The following is a 25057-nucleotide window of genomic DNA, read 5'->3' as shown; positions in this document are numbered from 1 at the left end:
GAGAATCACAGAGTAATGTTGATGTTTTAGTATATTCCTTAGTTGAGAGTCAGTAAAAGATAATCAATTTCTGTTTCCAATTGGTAAAAAACGAGTGTACTTCCTACTCTTCAGTTTTCTGAACACCATGGGAATGGATTAAGAATGACAGCTCTGTGCACAGCACCCACATTGCATAGGGCAGAATTCACCATACTTCCAGAGACTGTTAAATCCAAGCAGAATTACTGAATGGTCTTAAACACTTTGGAGGTTGATGGGAGATTTCATTCTGTAAATATGTTTCTCATATTGGTTAATGAATAAAAGACTGTTGGCCAATAGGAAAGCAAGATAGTAGGGACTAGGAGACCAGGAGGAAAGAAGAAGTAGAAGGGAGGAGATTGAAGATTGAAGAAAGAGAAAGCAGAACACTGGACTCTCTCTCCTGTAAGATGAGACCACATGGGAATACTTAGATTAATAGAAATGGGTTAACATTTAAGAAAGAGCTAGCCAATAAGAAACAAGTAACTGGCCAACAGTATTACTATCTAATATAGCTTCTTTGTGTGTTATTTGGGGCTGGTGAAGCTATGGGACCACACCAGCAGGAAAACCAACCATGACATAATGGCACTGAACGTGTACCTGAGAACCTCCACTTAAAACTTAACAAAAGCTTAAAAAAGAGTTTTAGAAACAAAAAGAACAAAGACAAGCAGCATTTTCCTCGGCTGGGCTCTGTTTTGCTAGGGAAAATCAGAAAATTGCCTGGCTCCTTTAAGGGACTTTTCCTGACTCAGCATAAGCAGAAAAGAACCTAAAGGCTTTTAAAGAGCTCCCCTAACAACTGAATGGTGTGTACTAAACCTGGCAATGGCAGTGACTACATCTTGAAGACGGCAGCATGCTGCTGGATAGCTGTGTAGCCCTAGGCAGTGAGCACAGCTCTCAGTTCTAGTAGTAAAATACCTGCTGCCATCTTGGATAGACCATGGCTAATACAGCTGTGGCTTTCATTTTAGCAATCTTGTTTATCAGATAAAAGACCAGTGACCTGAAAAAGATAGATATTTACAATAAAGACAAATTCACATTAAGAAAAACCACTAAAGGTTTACAGTGTTTTAAAATATATGTAGGCTTGGGAGAGAAAAAGAATAAAATGGTTTTAAAAAGATAGAGAGTAGCCAGGTATGGTGGCATATGCCTGTAATTCCAGCACTAGGGAGACAGAGGCAAACAGATGTCTCTGATTTCAAAGAAAACCTGGTATACAGAGTTAATTACAGGACAGATAAAAGTTACTCAGAGATACCTTTTCTCAAAAAATGAAAAAATAGAAGTAGAAGGAATTGAGTAATAAAAAAGCCACATAAAGATGGAAAGCACAGAGAAACTTAGCATACTATATGCTATTCTGTTGTCTTTAAATTCTTTGACTGCTGAGGAAATAACAACTGTTAAAAGAAATGCTGCCAAATTAATTCAATTAATATATTTTAAAAATGCTTTGACTTCAAAATTTAAGTCTAAGGACAGTTTACTGTGGAAAAGGATTTCTATTTTTCTTTCCACAGAAAATGAAAAGCTGTAGATTCCTTCCAGACTAACATGGTTTGATCAAGCAAGAGCCCTTGAAACAATGCCCATGGGGCAATGCAGCCTTGGAGACCACTACAGCCAGGACTTCTCGATCTTCTTAGGATCTCCCATGACAGCGCCCCCTACAAGCAGGAAGTAATTTGGAAAGAATGACGCCCAAATTCCCAAATATTGTTTATAAAAGTTTGTTTTCATTTCAGTGGGATTAGTCATAAATGGTTAATGACCACAACCAATCTTTTTAAAGGTACATTTATGGTACATAAATGAATACTTTGTTTTGGAAATGATTTTCATTTATTGATACAATCTATGGTCAATTTTCCGATAAGTATATTGCTCCTCTTTTTTAGGTATTGTATTTATAAAGCTCATTTAAAAATATAATGTATAATTTAGTACAGGTTATAGATAGTTACCTATGCTAGTTAAGTTAGTTAGGTTTTCAAGATGTATTTTTGATGAATAGGCATTCTTCAAACCTTTCAAAGACTTACAGAATATGGCATTTAAAATTGTTTATGGTTTTTCTTGACAGTGAGGCACAACTGCTTCTGGCAATACCACCTGTGTCAGAAAGGAAGATGAACATCATAGAAAAACGTTAAGGAGTTTGCTTCCAATATGACAAGACCAGCCATTTGGGCAAGATACTGCTATTATCTGGACTGTTTGACTTTATGCTGTATAAACTGTACATGCAGAACCCACAGGAAAATGACTGCTGATACAGGATGAACATTTGCTCCAGGGTTCCTGGTTCATGGAAGAGTCTACCAGACATTTTGCAGGACACAGAGAAAAGTGACTGACAAAATGCCAATACAGGTGGACAGTTCAAAGTTTCCTGCTTTGCTTAAAAGTCTGCCAGACACTCTATGGCCTGTGGGCTTAAAATGGAACATTGCAGAAGAACTTCGGGTGACTGACCAGGCAGTGAGTTGACTCTGTCATTTCTAGAGTTTATATATTATCCTTCTGTGGTTTTGATGAGTTGAAGACAGATAGTTTTGGTTATAGTTTTCCTTAGTTAGAATTAAAGTTACATATAAGACTTTAGACACACAAAGGTAGGATAGATGATAGAATATTTTCTTAAAATCTTGCTAAATGTTAATGGACTGAACATTGTAAACTATCATTCTTATTTGATAACTGTTTTGTTATATACTTTCTATGTTAAGGTTAAACCCCTTCTTTTTATTTTAGACAGAAAAGAGGAGATGATGGGAGATGTCATTCTGTAAATATGTTTCTTGTATTGGTTAATGATTAAAAGACTGTTGGCCAAAAGGAAAGCAAGATAGGCAGGACTAAGAGACTAGGAGGAAAGAGGAAGTAGTAGGGAGGAGATTAAAGATGGAGGACTGAGAGACAGAACACCCACAGGCCCCTCTCTCTGGTAAGATGAGACCACATGGAAATACATAGATTAATAGAAGTGGCTTACTATTTAAAACAGAGCTAGCCAATAAGAAACAAGTAACTGCCCAACAGCATTTATATCTAATATAGCCTCTCTCTGTGTTTTTTGGGGCTGGGGAGGCTGCGGAAGCAGACCTGTGGGAAAACCAACCATAACAGGAGGTTATGTTTCTTTTTGTTGGACAAACTCATGCTCACTTTCCTTTGGACTTCTATATGAACTCCTCGTTAAGTTATTATTTTTAGAACCTGGCTAACACCGAAGATTAGTACAAGAGAATTGAAGTCACTACTTTGACCATACCTAACCATATACTAAGCCATTTGAATTCGCTTGCATTATGAAATCAAGTAATTATGAATATTTAGAATATATGACATCTAGAATGCTATAAGTATAGCTAAATAGGTGATACTAGTTGGAGCTCAGAAGTCTAGAATGTCAATAGTACCTTAGAGAATAAGGACAGTGTTCGTGAAGTTTTTAATGGAAAAGGGGGCTGTATATTTTTTTTTTTCAAAATGGAAGCTAACATAGTCTGTAAAGTGCAACAATATTCCCCTAAATACAATGAATTCCTACTACGCATACTCAAACTATATACATTTTATTTCAGTGCATCCAAACATTTTTAAGATTATATAGACTTTGGCTACTAGGAATGGGGTTAAAAGAGTCTTTTTATTATATTGGCTGGTGTTGGCTGTTTCATGTTTCTTTCCATGTATGTTTTGAAGATATCATAGGTAATAGAATTACAGATTTTCAGTCCAAGAGCCAAAATGAAAATAGTTTATGTTTAAAATCTTTATCTGTGACAGGTTGCTTGGTATTTGACTGTATGTCAAAGGATAAAGGGGACTTCAGAACAACAACCTATTATGAAAGAATAGTGTCCTTCAAACCTACTATAATAGTTGATGAAGCCTTGCTTTACAATGAATATATGAAATATTTATTCAAAGTATCATGAAAAAAATCACACTGGTGATTTTCTTTCTAATACAGCAATTTAACTGTAGCATCAAACCACAGATGTACATTTTACTCATCTTAAGTATATAATGATTGCCTAACAAAAAACAATTAATAGGATATTTCTTCTCTGGAGATAAATTTGATCTAAAAAGAATACATTTAAATATGTAGAATATTTTTCTCATAGTATTTGCACATTGAGATTTAATATACTAACAAATTACCTTTAAATAGATTTTTAAAGTTTTAAACAGGTACGGCTAATTTTCATCATTTCTAATGATGACAATTTTGTGTAATATCATTTTAATCTGGAAATAAATTATGGAATTTTATGATGTATATATATCTATATGAGTTAAATAAGATATTTGATTATGAGCTTAGAAGTTTCTGTGCTTCATTTTAAATATCAGACAATCACTTGGTAATTTTTTACTTGCATAAGCAACATTAACTTTTTGTATGTCAATTTTGTAATGGTGGTCACATGCTCACAGTCATTTTGTAAACAATAAGTGATGCTTCTCCATGTCAAGTAATTGGAATGGTATAAACATTAAGAAAACAGTAACTCTGTATGCTGTATTTTGCTGTTATGGTACCTGTAAGGATGCGATATGCCCATAAGAATTATCCCTGAGTAACTTGGAAAAGGAAGTGCAAAATATTCATAATCAAAAATGTTTAAGATGACTCTACTTTAATATACTTTTCAGGCCCTCCATTCCATGTAGAAGTACCAATAAGAGAACACTTAATCTTGGATTTACTCTTCTCACATTTCCTCTATGAAGTTCCCAACCCGCCATTCCATTACTGAAACCCAGACTAGCTTACCAAACATGTAATATAAGATACAACCTGTAACCTAACTCCAGAATTCCAGATACCCTGTGAAAACACATACACACACACACACACACACAAACACACACACAAAACAACAACCGCAAAAAGACAATATGACCCTACTGAAATATCAGTAACATAGAAAATCATTCTCAATAAAACCAAGTTAAAATTAAATTCAAGACACAGAATTTAAAAATATTAAAATGATCAAAAATTCAAAGAAAAAGATTCAAAAACCTGAATGAACCAAGAAAGGACAGGTTTTGAATTCCAAGGCGACAAAAACAGTTAAATGAAATAAGGTAGACAATTCAGGTTATAAATATAGAATTGGATAAAGGGTTAGAAATATTCATTAAAGTCCAAATAAAAAGGAAATTTTTAAAAAAAATGTCAGTGAAAAACATCAAAACATCAACATCAGAATGAACCATTTATAAGACACAATATCAGGATTACAGGTTTTACAAAACATTTAAATGGAACATGCAGAATCCTTGGGATACCACAAAGGCTATGAATTATTGGTACCCAAAAGCATAAAAGTTTGAGGTCATAAGATAGAAAATATAAGTAAAAAGAGAAACTGATTCTCCCATCTAGAGAGAGAGATGCCCAGCTTGGTAAAAGAGGCCTACAGAACAACAAAATTACAGGACCACAAAAGAAGTTCCCAGTCACAATATAGCTCAAGAACTAAATTCACAGAACAAAGAGAGTGTACTTTACATTGGGAGAGACGGTCCAAGTAATATATAAATGCAGGTCTCTCCAAATAACATCCCATTTGTTAATAGGAACATTAAGATCAGAAGAGTTTGAAGTGACATGCTTCAAGTTATGAAAGTAAACTCAGATAATTTTACTAAGCAAAATTATCTCTCATGATTAAGGGTGAGCAATTGACTTTCCATGATGAAAGCAGGAAAATGAATTTATGACCACCAAGTCAGTCCTATAAAGAATACTGGAAAGAATATATCATATATCAAGGAAAACATAAACATAGCCAAGAGTCTACATTGTGGAATTGATTTGTGATAAAACATCATGACCAAAAACAACTTGGGGATGAAAGGGATTATTTCATTTTGCACTGCTATATCAGTCCATTATCAAAGGAAAACAAGGGCAGGAATTCAAGGTAGGAAACTGGAGGCAAGAACTGATGCAGATACCATATCAAAATACTGATTACTGTTTATTAGCTTGCCCTCTCTAGCTTACTCAGCTTCCTTTCTAATATCCCCAGGACCACTGACTCAAGGGTGGTACAACCCACAGTGGTGTATGCCTTTCAACATTAACAATGAATGAATAATGCACCATGGGTTCACCCACAGGCAAATGTTATGGAGGCATGTTTCTTAGGTGATAGTCCTTCCCACATAACTGACTATAGCTAGTCAAGATGATGTAAATCCTACCAGGATAGGGAATAAATAAATGATGTCAATATGCAATTTATGAGAACAAGAACAAAGACAACAAACACCACAAAATTGTGTCAGTCAATGGCAAACTTTCAATAGTGACTGAATATTAATAGCATCAATTCCCTCAATAAAATGATAGAGACTACCGAGTTGGATTTGAAAATAGAATACTGCTTTCAGCTGTTCAAGAAATACTTCATCATCAAAATAGACACCATCTTAGCATAAAAGGATGAAAAATGTGTTAACAAGAAATTTGAACTAGGAAATGAGCATACATAGATATTCTAATAAATACCAAAATAGACATGAAGCCAAATTTATTAAAACATATATAAAGGATAATTTAATCTCTGTAAAGGTAATAATCTGTGAATAAGATATTGCAGTTCTAAATATAAGCACATAGCAAACACAGGTATACCCAATTTCATATAGCAGATGTTACTACATATAAAGCCACAAATTATTCAAAACAAATTGATAGTAGGTAATCACCTCACACTCACTAGTAAGCAGGTAATCAGGGCAAACAATTAAAATAAAGACAGAAATATTTAAGTTAAATAATATCACAAATCAAATAGAACTAATAGATATCTACAGAACATTCCACCCAAACACTAAATAATATATATTATTCTCAGGAGTTCATGAAACATTCTCCAAAAGCGATCATATAGTAGGACACCCATTAGACTACAATAGAATAAAATTAGAGGTCAACAACAAACAAAACTAGAAAAGATATACACACTCGAAGATAGTAAATAGCACACTATTGAATGATGAATGGGGTCACTGACAAAAATCAAGAAGGAAATGAAAAATTTCAAGAATTGACAGAATTTGAAAACAGAATTTAACAAAGTCTACGTGATATAATGGAGGCAGTCCTGAGAGGAATGTTTGTAGTGTTAAGAGCTTACTTACATCCAAATCAATGGGGCCAATTAGGAAAGGACAATGCAGCAGAGTTGAAAACCTGCACCAATGGGACCGTGGGAGGGATAGATAGGCAGGCCTAACTTCCTTAATAAATGAGCCTACAGCATGCTCTGCTACTCCACCCTCCAAAAAGTTCAATGGGAACTCAAAAACATGAAGAATTCACCTTAAGGCCTTGGAAATTGATGTATAAACCAAACCCCAATTCAGTAAATGGTGATAAATAATCAAGACTGTAGCTAAACCAATGAAAGAAAAAAAAAAGTAGTAAGTATTAATGAAATGAAGAGTTAACTCTTTGAAGAAATAAACAGAATTTACTAATACTATCTCAAATTAACCAAAAGAGAAAAACAGTTATAACAGATAATAAAATTTAGAAGACCTTTATTATAATAAATTGGCAAAATCTAAAAGATGAAATGAAATTAAACATGTGTGGGACCTGACAAAATTAATTCAATATAAAATATTGAATTTAAACATATTTATAACTAGTAAAAATATTGAAGAACTAATAAAGTCTTCTAACTGAAATGCAGAGGTTTAAATAGATTCACTAGTAATCTCTACGGCACCATTATAGAAGTAAAACCATTACTACAGGATTGTTTACTAAAAATAGCAAACAAAATAATGGTTAAAAACTCTTTTCATGAAGCTAGTATTATTCTGATATGAAAACCAAATAAAGACATTAGCAAAGAAAAATACAGACCAACTTGTAGGCAGATTTTTTCAGTTCTAACAGCTAGTTCCCAAATAACAACACAGAGGCTTCTTCTTAATTATAAAACCTTGGTCAATAGCTTAGGCTTGTATCTAACTAGTTCTTATAACTTAATCCATATGTTTTAATCTGCACTCTTTTATGTGTTTGTGTTACCTCTACTTTGTAAAGTCCATGCTACTTTCTCTGTATGTCTCCACATGACTCTTCTCCCCTTCCTAGTATTGTATCTGCCCTGAACATCCTGGTTACCTATTGGTCATTTAATAAAAAAAAATCTAAGCTACATTTTTTTTACAGTATATGAAAAGATTATTCTACAAAATCAACTTCCCTGATTAAGTTAAAAGCAACAATTTTCGACGAAGTGTCTGAAAACTGAATTCAAAGATCGCCAAATAAAGACTATGATTCACAGTCAAGCTGGCTTAATTCTAGAGCTGCAGGGATAATTCAGTATACATTAATACATAATTCATTACTTAAAGATTCTCAGATTCTAAAGTCACATGATCATCTCAATAATCATTGAAGAATTCCTTGCCAAACACTTAACATCTCTTCACAACAGAAGTTATAAATAAGCTAGTGATTGAGACATCATTCCTCAATATAATGAAGGGTATATATGACAAACTTATAGCCAATATGGAACAGAGAGAAATGTAAACATTTCTATCAAGGATTGCAACAAGACTTGGGTACCTAATCTCTCTATTCCTATTTAGCATCATGGTTGAAGGAGATAAAGAGTATTACAAAAAGAAAGGAAGATGAAAAAGTTTTCCTATTTGCAGATGATATGATTTTTAACAGGAAATCCTAATGATTAAGCCAAAAATATCTTAGAGCTTATAAATTAAGTTTTTCATATTTCTTTTAAAAGATGTATTTAATTTATTTTCTGTGTATGAATATTTTTCTTACATGTATCTATATGCATCATGTTTATGCCTGGTTTCCTTGGAGCCAGTAAAAGTTGTCATGTTCTCTGGAAGTGGTGTTGCCATTAGTTGTGAATCATCATATCAATTCTGGGAACCAAACTCAAGCCCCTGTAAGGGAAATACATACTTTCATCTGCTAAGCCATTTTTCCCCTTTGGTTAAACATTTATTGATATAACATTCTTTTCTTTTTCCTTTTTTTTGTTATTGTTTTCACAGCTTTTTAATATTATTTACCTCTCCTCCCATCACTCCCTTTTCCCATCTATCCCCATTACACATCTACTCCTCCTCTCTTTCCATTTAGAAAGGGACAGGCCTCCAGTGGGCTTGAGCAAAGCATGTTACATCAAGTTGAGGTAAGAAAGAGTGCCTCCCCTTTCCTCAAGGAGGGACGAGGTAATCTAGGATGGGGAGCAGGTTAACAAAAGCCAGCTAAGTGCCAGGGAGAGGTCCTGCTATCACTAGGATAAGCTACATGATTGTCACCTATGCATAGGGCCTAAGTCAGTCCCATTCAGGTTCCCTGACTTATGGTCCAGTGTCCATAAGCTCAGGTCAGCTGTCTCTGTGGGTTCCTCCATCATGATTTCCCTGGACAGTACAATCTCTCCTCCCTTTCTTCCACAAGACACTTGAAGCTCATTGACTTGCTTGTCTGTGGATCTCTGCCTTTGCTTTTATCAGTTATTGTATAGAGTATTGCTGATGGTAATTAGGGAAGTCACCAGTCTGTTTATAGTAGATGGCCAGTTCAGGTACCTTCACCACCATTGCTAGGAGTCTTAGTTTGTGTCATCATTGTGGCTTCCTAGGGGTTTCCCTGGCATTATGTTTCTCTGTAACAACAAAACGACCCCATCAAGATGCATTTTTATTACAACCATGGGATGAATACTTTTATCTTCTATGTAAAAAAACATAAGGTAGATCCAGGTACATGGGCTTATAACTTGAACTTCTAGTATAGTATATTGAACTATGTGTCTGTTTTGTGTTAATATCATACTGCTTTTATTATTGTGGATTATAGGCATAATTTGAAGTGCATTATTGTTTATGCCTTCTCAGTATTCATTTTCTTCAGAATTGCTTTGGCAAGCATTGATTGCTCTTAAAATTTTTTTGGGGGGGTGTTTTTTTGGTGTTGATGTTTCACCATACAAATTTTAACATTGCTTTTTCTATGACTGTGAATGTTCATGGGAGTTGATTAGAACTGTGCTGGGTCTATAGATATACTTTCATGGGATGGCCGTTTTAGCAATATGTGTTTTTCCAGTCTGTGTACAAGGAAGGAGTATCTTTTCACCTTCTAGTGTCATCCTCAATAGTTTTCTTCAGTGTTTTAAATATTCAAAGCTTCCTTGGTTATGTATTTCTCTCTCTTTATCTCTCTTTTCCTTCCCGATCTCTCTTTCTTTCGAACTTCCTCCTTCCCTTCCTTCCTTTCTTTGTTCTTCCTCCTCCTATGTCTTTGTCTCCTATTCTCCTTCCTCTTTATAGGTGGCTATTGTGAATGGGATTGTTTCCCTGATTTTTTTTCTTCTTCCCTTTTTTATTTATATTTGAAATAAAGTTGTTTTACACGCCAATCCCAGTTCCCATACCCTCCCATTCTCTGCTATCACCCATAACAAACCACAGCACTTCCCTTTTCTGCTCCCCAGGGAGGGTGAGGCCTTCCATAGGGAGATTTCAAAGTCTTTCATATCATTTGGGGCAGATCCTAGGACCTCCCCCATATGACTAGGCTGAGAAAGTATCCTTCTATGTGGGATGAGCTCCCAAAATCCATTCTTACACTAGGGATAAATAAGGATCGATTACTAGAGGCCCTAAAGTCTGCCCAGTCTTCCTAAACAGCACCCACATTCAGAGGGTCGGGGTCAGTCCTATGCTTGTTTCCCAGCTATCAGACTGGGGTGCATAACCCCCCTTGTTCAGGTCAGCTGATTCTGTGGGTTTCTCCAGTTTGGTCTTGACCCCTTTGCTCATCACTCCTCCCTCCCTGTAACAGGATTCCAGTTCTGCTAGTGTTTAGCTGTGGGTGTCTGCTTCTGTGTTTCCTAGATTTTTGGGCAATGTGAATTGTAGGTTGTTGATTATTTGCTCTATGTCTAAAAAATGTGGGGTACAGAACATAGTAGAGAATTCTCAATGGAGGAATCTAAATTGACTTAAAGACACTTAAAGTTTTCAACATCCTTAGCCATCAGGAAAATGCAAATCAAATCAACTCTGAGATACAATCTCACTCCTGTCAGAATGGCTAAAAGGAAAAACACCACAGACAGTTTATGCTGGAGATGATGTGGATAAAGGGGCACACTCCTTCACTGCTGGTAGGAGTGCAAACTCACATAGACACTTTGGATATCAGAATGGCAGTTTCTCAAGTAAATGGGAGTTAGTCTACCTCAAGATCTAGTAATTCCACTCTTATACATATACCCAAAAGATACATATTCATACAACAAGGACATCTGTTCAACTAAGTTCACAGAAGCATTATTTGTAATAGCCAGAACCTGGAAGCAACTTAGATGCCCCTCAATTGAAGACTGGATGGAGAAAATGTGGTACATTTACACAATGGTGTACTACTCAGTGGAAAAACACAATGCAAGGAAACGGATGGAACTAAAAGAAACCATCCTCAGTGAGTTAATGGTGATTTTCATTTTTAGCATGTTTTTCATTACTATATTTGAATACTATTGATTTTTGTCTGGTTATTTTGTATCCTCCCTATTCTATGGGAGGAAATCCATACTTGTTACTTAAAACCCAATCTATAACCTATGGCGGAGGATTTCATAGGTACTGTGTGGGACTTATCACTATTTTTCAGATAAATTGACATAGTGTCACATTCTCTTCTAAATGACTCTCTCAACCCTATTTAGAGAAGAGTCTCTTTTTAGACAAGTACATTGAGTTCAGAATCTTAGTTACTCAAGATACTGAGAGAAATGACAGTTTAGAATGCATCTCCAAGCAGTTTACCCATCCTCTACTTCTCAAGATACTTAGAAAATGGGAACTAAGAAGACTGTAGACATCAAAAGATAGAGAGAAGGGCTATAAAGTGCTGTCTCCTAGACATGTCATACCCATTGAAGTCATGAATATTCAACAACTGTGGTTACTTGCTTTTGGGCCTGCACAACAGTTGTCCCAAAAATACTCAGGTTTTTTTGGATGGAGAAGGAGCTCATTATTCCTCTCCTTTATTTAGACTATTGATTGGTTATAAATTCTGGAACAGCAGAATCATTATCTTCAGTTGTTTACCCACTTGTGAGCCCTACAGGCTCTAACGGATAGTCTTTGCCTGTGATTACACAGAATGTCCTGATTAACTCAATGGGTCACAAAGCAAAATAGAAAAATATGAAAGAAGGAAAATGTACAGGAAGGCGGTGGTATTGAGAGAGGTTCAGAGGAAATGAGAATGGGTTTTGCCTGAATAGTTAGAATGAATGCATATTGTACATACATGATTATTAAATAATACATTTAATTAATACGAAATTATCATAATATATATCTAGGAAGAATACTTCAATTGAGATCTGAATATATGGTGGCATTTGACCATAACCCAGAACTTTTAAGCTTAACTCCAGCCGCAAAGAGAAAACGCTGTCTCAGAATAGCGTTGAATTTACACCAGGCAATGTAAGCTGTTGCCATATAAATTAGCCACAGAACTTGTGTGCTTAATCATGTGCTTCAGATATTTCCATCCATAAGAAAATGAATATTAGCCAATCTACAGTGTCTTCTTAATCTAAGACAGTGTTACTCAATATTCCTAATATTGTGATAATTTAATACAGTTCCTCATGTTGTGGTGACCGCCAACCATAAAAATTATTTCATTACTACTTCATAACTGTAGTTTTGATATTGTTAGAAATCATATTGTTGATATGTTAATATCTGGCATCCAAGATGTCTAATATGTAATCCCCAGAGTAATCACTATCCACACAGGTTGAGAATCACTGCTCTAAGAGCTCCTTACTGTAACGTGGTTGTTGACAAATAGATGAATCATTGAAGGCATTGCTAAAAATGTGTCTAGTAAAAAGGTATGTGTGTGCATGAGAGAGAGAGGAGAGAGAGAGAGAGAAAGGGGAAGGGAGAGCGAGGGGGGAGAAAAAGAGAGGGGGAGAAAGGAGAATGTTTTTAATTTGAGGATGAAAGGATTCTAAATATCAGATGTAAGGATACTTTTCTCATATAGTGTCTCATATAGTGTAGTAGCAACTTACATCTCAATCAAAGGTAGGATCAAATAATCAAGCTGTATGAAACTTATTCAAGTCTATGCTCTCATTACTTTTAATGAAATCTCCACTTCAATCTTTTCTTGTCTATTTTCTACATTTGTTGATAAGCATATCCCCTTTCTTATCAAAGATGTTCTGAAGTAAGCAAGCACAGCAAAAGGCCACTTGATTCATTTTACACTGCATCCAATTTGCACAGAAAGTTCTTTGAAGGCTATTCATACTTCCCTTCCATATGAAAACTAACAGTTTTAGGAATGGAAATAGTGAAAAATTGCATTGTTAAGCAAATTGATTGATTTAGCAAGGCTTTTGCAGATGCTTTTTAGTAGGACAAGTGCTCCCTGTGTAGACTTTCCAGGATCTTCGTATCAAATTAAACCAGGAAAGAGATGTTAATAATGCCTTTGAGATTGAAAGAGGTAATGAAACATCAACATTAATGAAATCCCCATTGCTAGAAAGTCATAAGAAACTTCGTGAAGATGTTTGTGTCTTGAACTTGAATTCTATAGCAAAGGAAGCACAAAACTACATTAGGAATATTCAATGATGCAATCGACATAATTCACAAATTCAGAGAGTTTGCTTACATACCTTGCAATCAAGATCATAAGACAGCAATGTAAAATCCAATCAAGTATTCTAAGCCTACTTGTGGAGCACAAGTTGATTTTTTACAGTATTTCCTTAAGCATGATCCCATAATCATTACTGGCAAATTGTGCAACTTCTAAAGTAATAAATCATATTGAATTGTATCTCACATGAATTGAAACCCCAAAAGAAAATATAGGCTCCATGTGGCCTTATGTAATTGTGTAGTGTAACATTCTTATCCATGAATGTTTAAACATCTAGGCTGGGTTTCTCATTAGCTCGTGTTTCCTATTTTCAGTGAAAACAAAAGCAAAACCTTTCCTATTATAGATTGCACCTACTTTCTGTTCTACGTAAGTAGCCCCTCCCCTGTCTCCCTAGAATCAAACAGGAAATAAGATCAGATATCTGAATCCTTTATGAAACAATAATGATGTAATGAATAAATATAAAAAAGTACCTTTTAAAAGTTCATGGATAATCATCTTTTACTCTCTTTTCACTTGCGGAGTCTGTTCTACCGTGCATACTAGAAAGGACTTTGAGGTAACTTTAAATTTATCTGTTAAAAGTATTTGCAAGTGGGCGGCAGCGCGATGAGGAGTGGGGGTGGGGAGGCGCCATCTGGCTCAGGTTTGGCCAGCCTGGGGCACAGTGAGACATGGTGGCCCCGTGGGCGACCTCGGCGGCTAGCAGAGTGTTTGGGATTCCATATGTTTTTATTGAACTTGTAAAAGAGATACCTGGATGGTGGATTAACAAGAACACTGACCTGTGGGAAGCTTCATACCTGAAAATACTGGATTTTCACCCTCGTTCAGCATCTCTGCTGCTCACATAAATACAGATGAATGAAGACCCCATTCGGGAAAACACCTGGCCAGCAGTCCAGAGCTGATGCAGGCCATGCTGGAGTGTCTGCAAACATGATGAAGAAGAGGACCTCTCACAAAAAAAAAAAAAAAAAAAAAAAAAAAAAAAAAACATCGGACCAAACAAGCTTGTGTCCCAGCCCTGGCGGAACATCATAGGCTGCAGGATTCAGCATGGGTGGAGAGAGGGCTATGGCCATGTCACCCAGTGGAAGGGGACTGTCCTGGCCCAGGTGCCTGTGAATCCTTCCCTGTATCTTATAAAGTATGATGGATTTGACTGTGTTTATGGACCAGAACTTAATAAAGGTGAAAGAGTTTCTGCACTTGAATTCCTCCCTGATAGAGTTTCCACATCTCGGATCAGCGATGCACATTTAGTGGACACAATGATTGGCAAAGCAGTGGAGCACATGTCTGAAACACAGGACGGCTCTAAAGATGAGTGGAGGGGGATGGTCTTGGCACGAGCACCTGTCATGAACACATGGTTTTACATCACCTATGAGAAAGACCCTGTCTTGTACATGTACCAGCTCCTAGATGATTACAAAGAATGTGCCCTCCACATCATGCCAGATTCCAATGATTCGCCTCCAGCAGAAAGAGAGCCAGGAGAAGTTGTGGACAGCCTCGTAGGCAAGCAAGTGGAATATGCCAAAGAAGATGGCTCGAAAAGGATTGGCATTGTCATCCACCAAGTAGAGGCCAAACCCTTTGTCTATTTCATCAAGTTTGATGGTAACTTCCATATTTACGTCTATGATTTGGTGAAAACATCCTAGATGTCATCACAAACTTTGCCAAATTTGTGGAACTATTAAATGTATAATTTGTAGACATAAAGACTTGATAGCTTTCCAGTTTAATGAAAGCTTAGATGCCTCTGCGAACCCACACTCTCCACCTGCATAGCTGGTATTGTTCTGAATAGTGAAGACTGATTCGAACACAAGGCATCTGGGAGGGGAGTCCTCTCTCTTCAGAGCATCTGTGGGAGGTGGGATCCTCCCTCCAAAGCACCTGTGAGAGGTGGGGGGGTGGTCCTCCCTCTTATAAGAAGGCTATCTCTTGGGGGTTACAAGCAAGGTGGGGAAAGTTTTAAGCTAGTATCATAGTCATTTAAATCTGGATAAATTGTAACAATTTCCCCATCACTCTGACACACTGTCTTGTTCTGCTGCCACAATGCAAGCATACTTTGTTATCTTTGTTACTACCTTTTTTTGAGAGATTATGTATCTATAGCTACCTGTCTAGATCTGCATTTGTGTGCCTATGTATATATTATACACACACACAGGCACTCACCACTGGCACTCCGTTCCTTGTGGAGTGGGGTGGGGGGTGATAATGTTTTTTCCAATTCAACAGGAGTGCTTGACCCAAGTCAGTCATATTTATAATATGCCTGATCTTTGTTTAAGATTAAATTTTGGCATGGGAAGCACACAGGGACATTTAGGTTTTTTCAAAGGTCAGAATTCAGAGTACCATTTTAATCTGGAGGCTGTTAGCTATGAATCCAGGTATAAATTAGCCATAATCAGACAATGACCCACAGTAGAATTTAGTAAACTGTTGAGAAATCTGGTTAAAAGGCTGCCTTCAATTCTAAGCTTTGTTTTCTGTGTTTTGGTTTTTTTGTTTGATTGTTGTTTTTTGTTGTTGTTGTTTATCCTTAATCATAAGTACTTTTAAAACAAAGCCCAGGTTCTTGGTTCATATGGAATAACGTAGATGTGTTTTGGGATAGCATGTTTTGTATGCATCCAGCCATCAGGATTTTAGTACATGGATTTTAAAGGCAACAATGTATCAGTGGTATGTATGTGGTAAATTCCTGCCAAGAACAGTGCATTGGTATTAGAAATGTAAGTTTTAAATATGGCATTGTTGCCTTCTGTTAAGTTCTCTGGGGCTTTTAAATCTTTATTACTATTATTTTTGATGTGTGATTATGGTCAGAAGGCCTCTTCTCCTCTTCCTTACCTGCCCGCCCCCACCCCCCATGTTGGACAAACGGGGCTTTTTGCCCTGGCCCTGTTGTGGCAGTGTCTGTTCTTGCTCCAGGTGTTCTGTGCTGCTCATGCAGGTTTGTTCCCTCCATGACCCTGGGCTTTACATGTACATTATGTGTCACTGTGGAAGGCTGTCATGCCAGCTGGCTTGGGGGTGAATAGCAGCTTTTGGCCACTGAGTACATTTGTCGATTGTTCCTGTAAGGGTGTTTGAAGCTGAGATGGAACTAAAAATGTGGTTGGTTGACTAGCCAAGCATGTGCTTGCTCTCACTGTTTCAGAGGGACCCTGGTTGCTCGTCAGCTGGGAGAAAGATGGTTTGTACTACCAGTCTCTTGTGGAGATTGGAAATCCTTTCTGTAGCTGGACAGATTTGGATACTGTCAAGCATACACCAGAGCTTTGGCCTAGTTCAGGTCTGCTTACCTTGTTGGGGCTCTTCTGGTGTAAGAATTATTCCATGATTCAAGGAGCATGTTACTGGATACCCATTTAGTCTTCACAGAGGCTGACTGCCTCCTGCTTCTGTATGATCTCAACTGCTCACCATGTGAACACAGTACCTCAGTTCTGTCCCTGGCTGCAATCATCCTATCTATTCTCATTGTTTTCCCAAAGGGAGCCAGGGACAAGCTTCTCAATGCAGTGTGATATACCCTAGTCTTCCGTGCTTCTAGTGTCTGTGACCAGGTGTCGTCCTGTATGTAAATCTCAGAGCTGAGTCTTGACTCCCAAAGCCCATACTGACATCTGTGACACAAGGGGATGAGTGTGTTCTGCATGGACAGACAGTGCAGAACATGGCATGGTGACTGGAAAGTAAAGTTCCTTTTGAAATGTCCCAAGGGCTGGATCTGTTAAGACCTGTCTGCCATTATCAGATGTTTTTCATTATGGTTTTCTGCAACAGCCCGTGTTAATTTGGTTACCCATGAACTCCTGGTCCAGAAGAATGTAATGTGACAATGGTGACGACTTTGATCACTATTCCATTTATTGCCTTTTCATAAGGCTGAGGGAAAGGGAAGATTTTTATTTGGTTGTATTTTTATTGTTTTTCCATTCCCTCCTCCACTCTTTTCTTTTGGTGGCTCCCATCACCCTTAATGGTGACTGGCTCTCCTCCTGAGTCTGCCACATTAGGTTTCCCTTAGGCTCACAGTTCAGATATGCATGCATTGCTTGCATTGTTCTGGAATCTGAATGTTGATTCCTCATTTAGGAGTTCAACATTAATTTCCAAAATTATCATGGGGCTTGTGGCAACACAAGGCATCAATCTGTGTATAAAATTTATTGGCCTTCCTCACTTATCTGCTCTAGTATCATATCATGTGGTGTGTGTGTGCCTGTGTTATGTCAGGCAGCCAAGTAAACTTCAGAGAAAAACCTTAAAGCAGACCATCCTTTTTTGCATGCTCTCTTCTAAGTAGAATGTTCAGTGTAACTAAGTAAAATTGCATGTTAAAGAAACTTAGGTTCTTTCTTTCTTTTGTTCGATTTGCTTTTGGTTTCCTGCACATTTGCATACTGTGCTGTTGTAGTGGTTGTAAGGTAAAGACACATTGGTGAAGGAAGCCGTCGAAGCCGACAGAAGGTAACCCCAGTTGTCACGCAGCATTTGAAGGGACTGTGCACACTCGGAAAAAATCACAGTTGCTTCTAAGCCAGGTTTCGTTTCTTTTCTTGTTTTATGTGCCAAACCCCGAAGTACATTGGGCCTGAATATCTGAACACTGTAGACACATCTGAAAGAAGACTGCTCTGACGGTCACAGATTGTTGTGCCTGAAAACTCTTATGCTGATTGTTGAAGAAGTCCTCCAAAGATGACACAGGAAGAATCACTCACAAAATAATCATGGCCAAAATTTCTGTGTTCCTTGGGGATGCTGCGTTTTTCGTATTCTCCATCATTGGTGCAGTTTGAATGAATGAGTAGAGTTCAGAGGTCTTAGTGTTCACGTTTAAAATTAGATAAATGACCTCATTTTTTGAGCTTGAATTTATTTTTAATTGTATTTTATGCAATATGTAGACAGTTCCCTGTTCTCTGCATATAGAAGTATACACAGTACAACTCTGTTAATTCTGTAATTTTTATAATTATGATGTAACTCTATCCTTCTTAAAACATTTAAAATAAACCCTTTATGTGCAAAAAAAAAAGTATTTGCAAAAGGGAGATGAAGGGATTTAATGAGTAATCTGGACCACGAGACTGCATCCATTTATTATCACATCCCTTCACATTTCATTGCATCATCAAAATGAGTTGAAATGTGACAGATTGGTAAAGATGGTAAGGACCAGGTGAAAATGGACTTAGTATGCACATAACTGAAAATAAAATAAATTGGGTTCCTAACACCCATAGTGCTACAAGTCATGGAGGAACATAAGAAAGATAGCTAAAAAGCAGTTTTCTTTTAGCTCTGGCGAGAACTAGAAAACTAGTTTCCTTCTAATTCATTTTGGCTTTTTAGCCATTGAAAAAGCCAGCATGTCTATACAGTAAAGACAAATAAATTACAGTTTTTTAAACCTTTATCCATTGTGTGGTTTCTTCTCTGTCAATCTATCTTTAGGGTTTGGAAGAAGCAGTGTGGGCTTCATTATAATTGATGAGTAACATCAATACCACAATATGTCCCCACCTTACGCAACAGAGCCTGGGCAATGTTTCACAATATAAATGGATGTGGATTTTGAGGTAGATCTCTTTTAGTCTAAATGACCATTTTGTCTTTCTCCAACTTCTGATCAGCTCCTTCATTCTCTAATACAAAACCAAGTGAGGACAATATTAAGTTGGAAGAGTCAAAAGTAGAACTTGGCACTTTTGCTACTGAATAGTACCCATACAAAGATGCAAGCTGTGGCAGATAATTTATAGCAACTCCACATTAACCCTAGATTTGGAGGTTCACCACTCTCTGTAGTACTGTTTCTATAAATAAGGAAGGCATTTGTGGCTTGCCTTGAATATGACAAAGGAGGTGGAAGGCCATTCCCATGACAACTATGCATCCTATAATTGCACCCTGAAGGCATACTTGCTCTTTCTTCCTAATGTGTTGAAGACCCAAACTTCCATGAAATACAATACAAATACATGTTGGAGATATTAATGTAATGAGATAATATACATGGTGTCAAGATACAGAGGAAAGCCTCCTGAAGCAGGAAAATTTTGAATTTGGTAAATATCATGAGCAAACATGGATGTAGATCTTTCCATGCTGAGATCATAGCCTTAATCACAACTAGATTGCTGTATGAAAGAGATTACATTAAACTTATGTTTGGTTTTGAACAATGAAAACATTTACTGAGGAGTTTTTGATAGCTATTAAAGAACATCAGTTTTTTTCAGCTAGTATGTTGTGGTTTTATCAGCAGGTCCTTTCAGATGAAATATTTCTTTGGATACATTAATATTTTATAATATGGACATCAGCTAGTATCTGTTTTACAATCTACAAAGCATGCCATTCAAAAGGAGGATAAGATGTTAAGCAGTTTTCAAAGTTGAAGCCTGTCCTGAAACTAGCTCTGTAGACCAGGCTGGCTTCAAACACACAGAGATCCACCTGTCTCTGTCTCCAGAGAATGGTATGAGCCTCCAATGCCCAGCTAATCAAACTAAACAAAGTATTAGCATGGATGTGATGGAAGTGTATGTAGGGATGCATCACTTGATTCTTTGATATTTTGCTATAGTTTCATCCTCATTCTCCCTTTCTAAGGAAAGTTCACACTTACAGTAACTGAGTGTCACATCTCCATTTTCATCCTATGATCTTTGTTTTTATATCTACTAGTCTCCAATTTCAAAGGTTTGAAAAATGGAATGGGTAAAATATGAGTTTCTAGTTATATATAAGGGACAAGATAAGGTTTTTGGTTTCTAGTTATTTACCCATGCCCACTTCTTACAAGTCTTTACTTTTTAATTTGAAAGGTATTAGATTGTTTAGCAGAGTTTTAGTATAACTTATAGTGTGATATATTCTTACAAAAACAGGTGGTGAGACTTGTGTTGTCCACAAATTATTGTGGAAAATGAATTATTTACAAGAATTTGACGATTATTCAAACTCATGGTTTCAAAAAATCCCCTGCCTAGAGGCATGTATAAGATCTATGATCTAAAATGATTCACAGAACCATTGTAAGCCAGAGATCAAATTGTGTTTGTTTATAGAACAGATAACAAGATTTAACCACAAGAAAACATCATTAAATTCTTATTAGAAGGAATAACATAGGAGATATGTAAGTCTGTACTATTGAGGTTGAAGATTTCTTTCGTTATTTTATGGGATTAATTAACAAAGTATTCAGAGTAATTCTGAGAACTACATGAATGAAATAGAGAAGAGTAACTTAAAAGACTAGATTAAATAAATTATTAAATGTCTAAATGTGATCTCAAAATCCCAATCTGATTTTATTTCCAGCTATCAAAAATCCATCTCATTCCCTTAATTAAAGAAAAGATACTACCAGGCCTCTTATTTTGAAATCTCTTAAACATAGTGAATTTAATTTCCATTTTAGTATATAGCAATTGGGACTGAGTAGAAGGCTCCATGGCTTATGTTTCTGTTATACAACCTTGAGAATCTGAGTTCACATCCTTGGAACCCACATCAAACTCAACTTAGTGCAAGCATTTGTTGTCCAAACATACCCTATGGGGATATGGAAAGGTGGAAACAGGAGACTACTTCAAAGTTAATGGGCTTGGCACATGCAGTAGCAAACAAGAGACCATATCTCAAACAAGGTGGAAGACAAGGAAAAACATCAGGGTTGTCCTCTAATTTTATATATCTGTGTGTTGTGCTATATGTCTGCATTCACTACATACAATAGGTAGTATTGGGAAGACTATGTAATATTCCAATTCTTGCTGCCACCCTTTACTAAGCAGACAATATTTTTCAAGACTGAGTTAAAAAGCGGATACATAATAAGTTGAAAATACAATAGGAAAATAAGAAAATTTAGTTTAGTATTTTAAAGTATATTTCACAGACACTAGAGTTTGTGAAATGTTAAGGTTAACTTCAACAAAATAGTTATATTAAAAAAATAAGAGAGAGAGAGAACATAAAAGAGGGAGCCATTATTGGTTTGAAGAGAAAATTAAACCTAAAGAAAGGTCTAGAGACCTAAAAGAGTGCCAACTAACAATTTGAGCAACTGTGGAAAGGCTACCATAAATGCCCTTCCCAGATAGAGATCAACAACTAACTTATCCACCATCATGGAGCCCTCATGTAGTTCCTGTTGGAAACAGAAGCAAACACCCATAACTAACCACTGATTCGAACTAGAATCCAGATGCAGAGGGAGAGTACAAGACCAGGTTGTAGAAACACATAGAGACAGCTGACCTGAACAAGGAGGAACTCACAGGCACCCAGACTGATAGCTGGGAATCCAGCATGGGACTGACTCAGGCCTGCCTGAATATGGGTCTCAGCCAGAAGGACTGAGCAGTCTATGGGACCCCAGACAGTGGAACCAGGATGTATTCCTGGTGCACAAAAGGACCTTGTAGAAACACCCTCCATTGAGGGAAACTCTCTTAACCTAGAAACAGGAGAGAAGTCCTAGTACCTACTTCAAATGATTTGACAGATTTACTTAACCCCACCTGGATGGCATTGCCCTACATATGGAATTGGGGTGGGGGGATAGAAGGGGAGGGTGGTCAGGGTGCATGTGAAGGGGAAGAGTGGGAAAGAGGGAGGGTGGGAGGGAGTGAGGGAGAAGGAACTGTGATCGACATGCAAAATAAAAAAAATAATAAAAGAAGTTTGTTATCATAAGCCAAATATTTTCAAGAAAATGATTATCTGTCTACTAATTTATTAGCCCAATTTTGTTGCATGAAACTAAAACATATTTATGTAAGTTTGCTGTATATCCAATGAATATTTCCATATGTTTATTATAAGGATTTTTATGTATTATTATGACATGGTCAATAAATGAAAGTTAACAAAGCATGAATGAAGACTATATTTTTGTTTGCTAGACTTTCTAATTTAAGAGGATCACATAAACATACAACATATTTAGAAATGTTGTCCCTTTTAAGCAGAGAGCATTCTGCTTTATGAATATTTTAGAACGTTTTCTAAATCAGCTAAAAGCAAATAATTTGAGGTCAGGCTTTATTAAAGACTGTTCCTAAATTTGATGAGAGAACTTTGAATTTTTATCTTTTTCAAACACACTGTTAATTATTTAAAGAGGATTTTTATAATTCTTTGAAATATAGACTTTGAAAACATATCTGTTTGCTTTTTGTTACAAATAATTAGTTTGACATAAAAAGCCATCATAACATCAGATGTAATAACACTGAAGAGAATGTATTCTGATAATATTAACTGATGAAATCTATAGATTTTGTTTTTATGAGTACCATGCTGAGCTGACAAAGTCCTTTCTTTCCTCTTAAAATGAACTAATACTTATTTATACCTTCCAAAACTATGAAAATATAATAAATTCAAATTATTTTCTCTCATCATTTTTATTTACTTTTTATTTTACATGTCGATCCCAGTTCCCTCTCCCTCCCTCAGCCCCTCCATGACTCTATTTCATTCAAAGGTACCTCCCACTGTCTCTTCCAAAGGGTTCAGTTTGGATTTGAGTTTTGTTCATGGCAATAGGTATGTATCTATCTGCAATCTTCAACACTTACAGACGTGATTCTCCACTTTCTACTCTGATTTTGTTGTGTGTAATTTTACTCACATTTTCACACTGCATATTCATACAAATATATCAAAAATAATAGTTTTAACATTTTGAAATTTCATATAAATGTTGAAGACATCTACTTTGTTACATATTATACTTTGGCAGTTAGTATTTATAAATATTTTGCTAAGGCATTAATTTTCACTTCAGGGTAGGAGTTTGTTGAATGAATAGGCATTACTTAATCCATTCTGCTATTGTTCTACTTTAGTGTCCATGATATTATTTTACAGTGTTCTATGAAGATTATTGTGTCAGTCTCCTTTTTTACATGTACAATCACTTTTTATTTAGTCAAAATATCATTCTGTAGCTCAGGCTGGCCTTAAGCTTGGCATCCTACTTTGACCTCCTTAGAAATGGGGTTACAGTCATGGCAGCACATATGTGCAATAGTTTCGTTATAATGTAGATGAGTGAAACTGCTTGTCCAAAATGACCATAGAATATAAAGAAATTCAAATACATATTTTGGCAAATTATTTCCCAGATTTCCTCACTCTACTATACCTTGTGGGATAATTGGTTTAATTGGACATATATTTTTGAATTGCAGTGACTACGTTTTCTTAAATAATACTATAGTTGGATCATTAAATTTCCTGTTTTGTGAATTATATATCTGTATATTTTATTCTTGTTGACTTCTCATTGTTCAGTAATAATTGTTTCTATATTTGATATATTAATTCCCTCTTAAGTGTATGTTTTACACATATTTCCTTTTAGCTTTTAGTTTTTAGAATTATATTGTTTTTATTATGAATGGCATTTTATTGGCCTGTTTGCTTGATTTCATTCCTTTTATCAACATATATCATAAAATTGTAAGAATTGCTTCTTTGTATTTAAATATATATATATATATATAAGAAGTTTTAAAGATTTGCTTTTTAAAAATGAGAGAATCAGTCTCAGTTTAATAGTTATGTAACTTTTTGGCTTTTTTAATGTTGGGTTTCTTTTTCTCTGAAAATGCCTGATAATATACCATATAAATTTTAGGATAAATTAGTCACGTTATGCAAAATATACTTTTAGGGTTATAACTCTACTTGAATGAATTAAATCAAGTATGACTTTAAAGTATGAGTTACTTTCATTGTAATACTGATCTTTCTAACCATAATCATGCAGTTTCTTGGTATCTATGTAGATTTTCCCAATGGTGTCATTGAATTCATTCTTGCTTATTGCTACATTTCATGATCCCATTTTTTAATATTGTAATCATTTTTGTTACTAATTAGGAATGGGATTGAATTCAGTAATTTGAGCAAAATATTCATAGAGCATTCAAAAATATTTTCTAATTAATTTACATGTATTTTGGATTTTCTTATGTGAAGTTTTCTTGACTGCAAAGAATGAAACACTTGTTCATCTCCAGGTAATTGAATATCTTACTAACTTGAGAACCACATTCCTTGGAATGTTAATGAGAAGGCATATTATCTATGAAAGACTTCTAGCATTGTATTTTTGTATACATGTGTATTAGTTCACAAATTCATTTATATGCACATATGAATGCTGGTGTGTGTTATATGTGTGTGTGTGTGTGTGTG

The 25057-nt window shown here is 36.0% G+C and overlaps 1 pseudogene; it reads left to right on the top strand.

The window, feature by feature from the left end:
- Positions 1-14477: 14477 nt before the first annotated feature.
- LOC127218623 (spindlin-1-like) lies at positions 14478-15526 on the top strand (annotated as a pseudogene).
- The last annotated feature ends 9531 nt before the right edge of the window (positions 15527-25057 follow it).

Source organism: Phodopus roborovskii, unplaced genomic scaffold, assembly GCF_943737965.1.
Source record: "Phodopus roborovskii unplaced genomic scaffold, PHOROB, whole genome shotgun sequence".
NCBI classification, from domain to species: Eukaryota; Metazoa; Chordata; class Mammalia; order Rodentia; family Cricetidae; genus Phodopus; species Phodopus roborovskii.
Note: the sequence above shows the minus strand (reverse complement) of the source record. Positions and strands in the feature narration are given on the sequence as shown.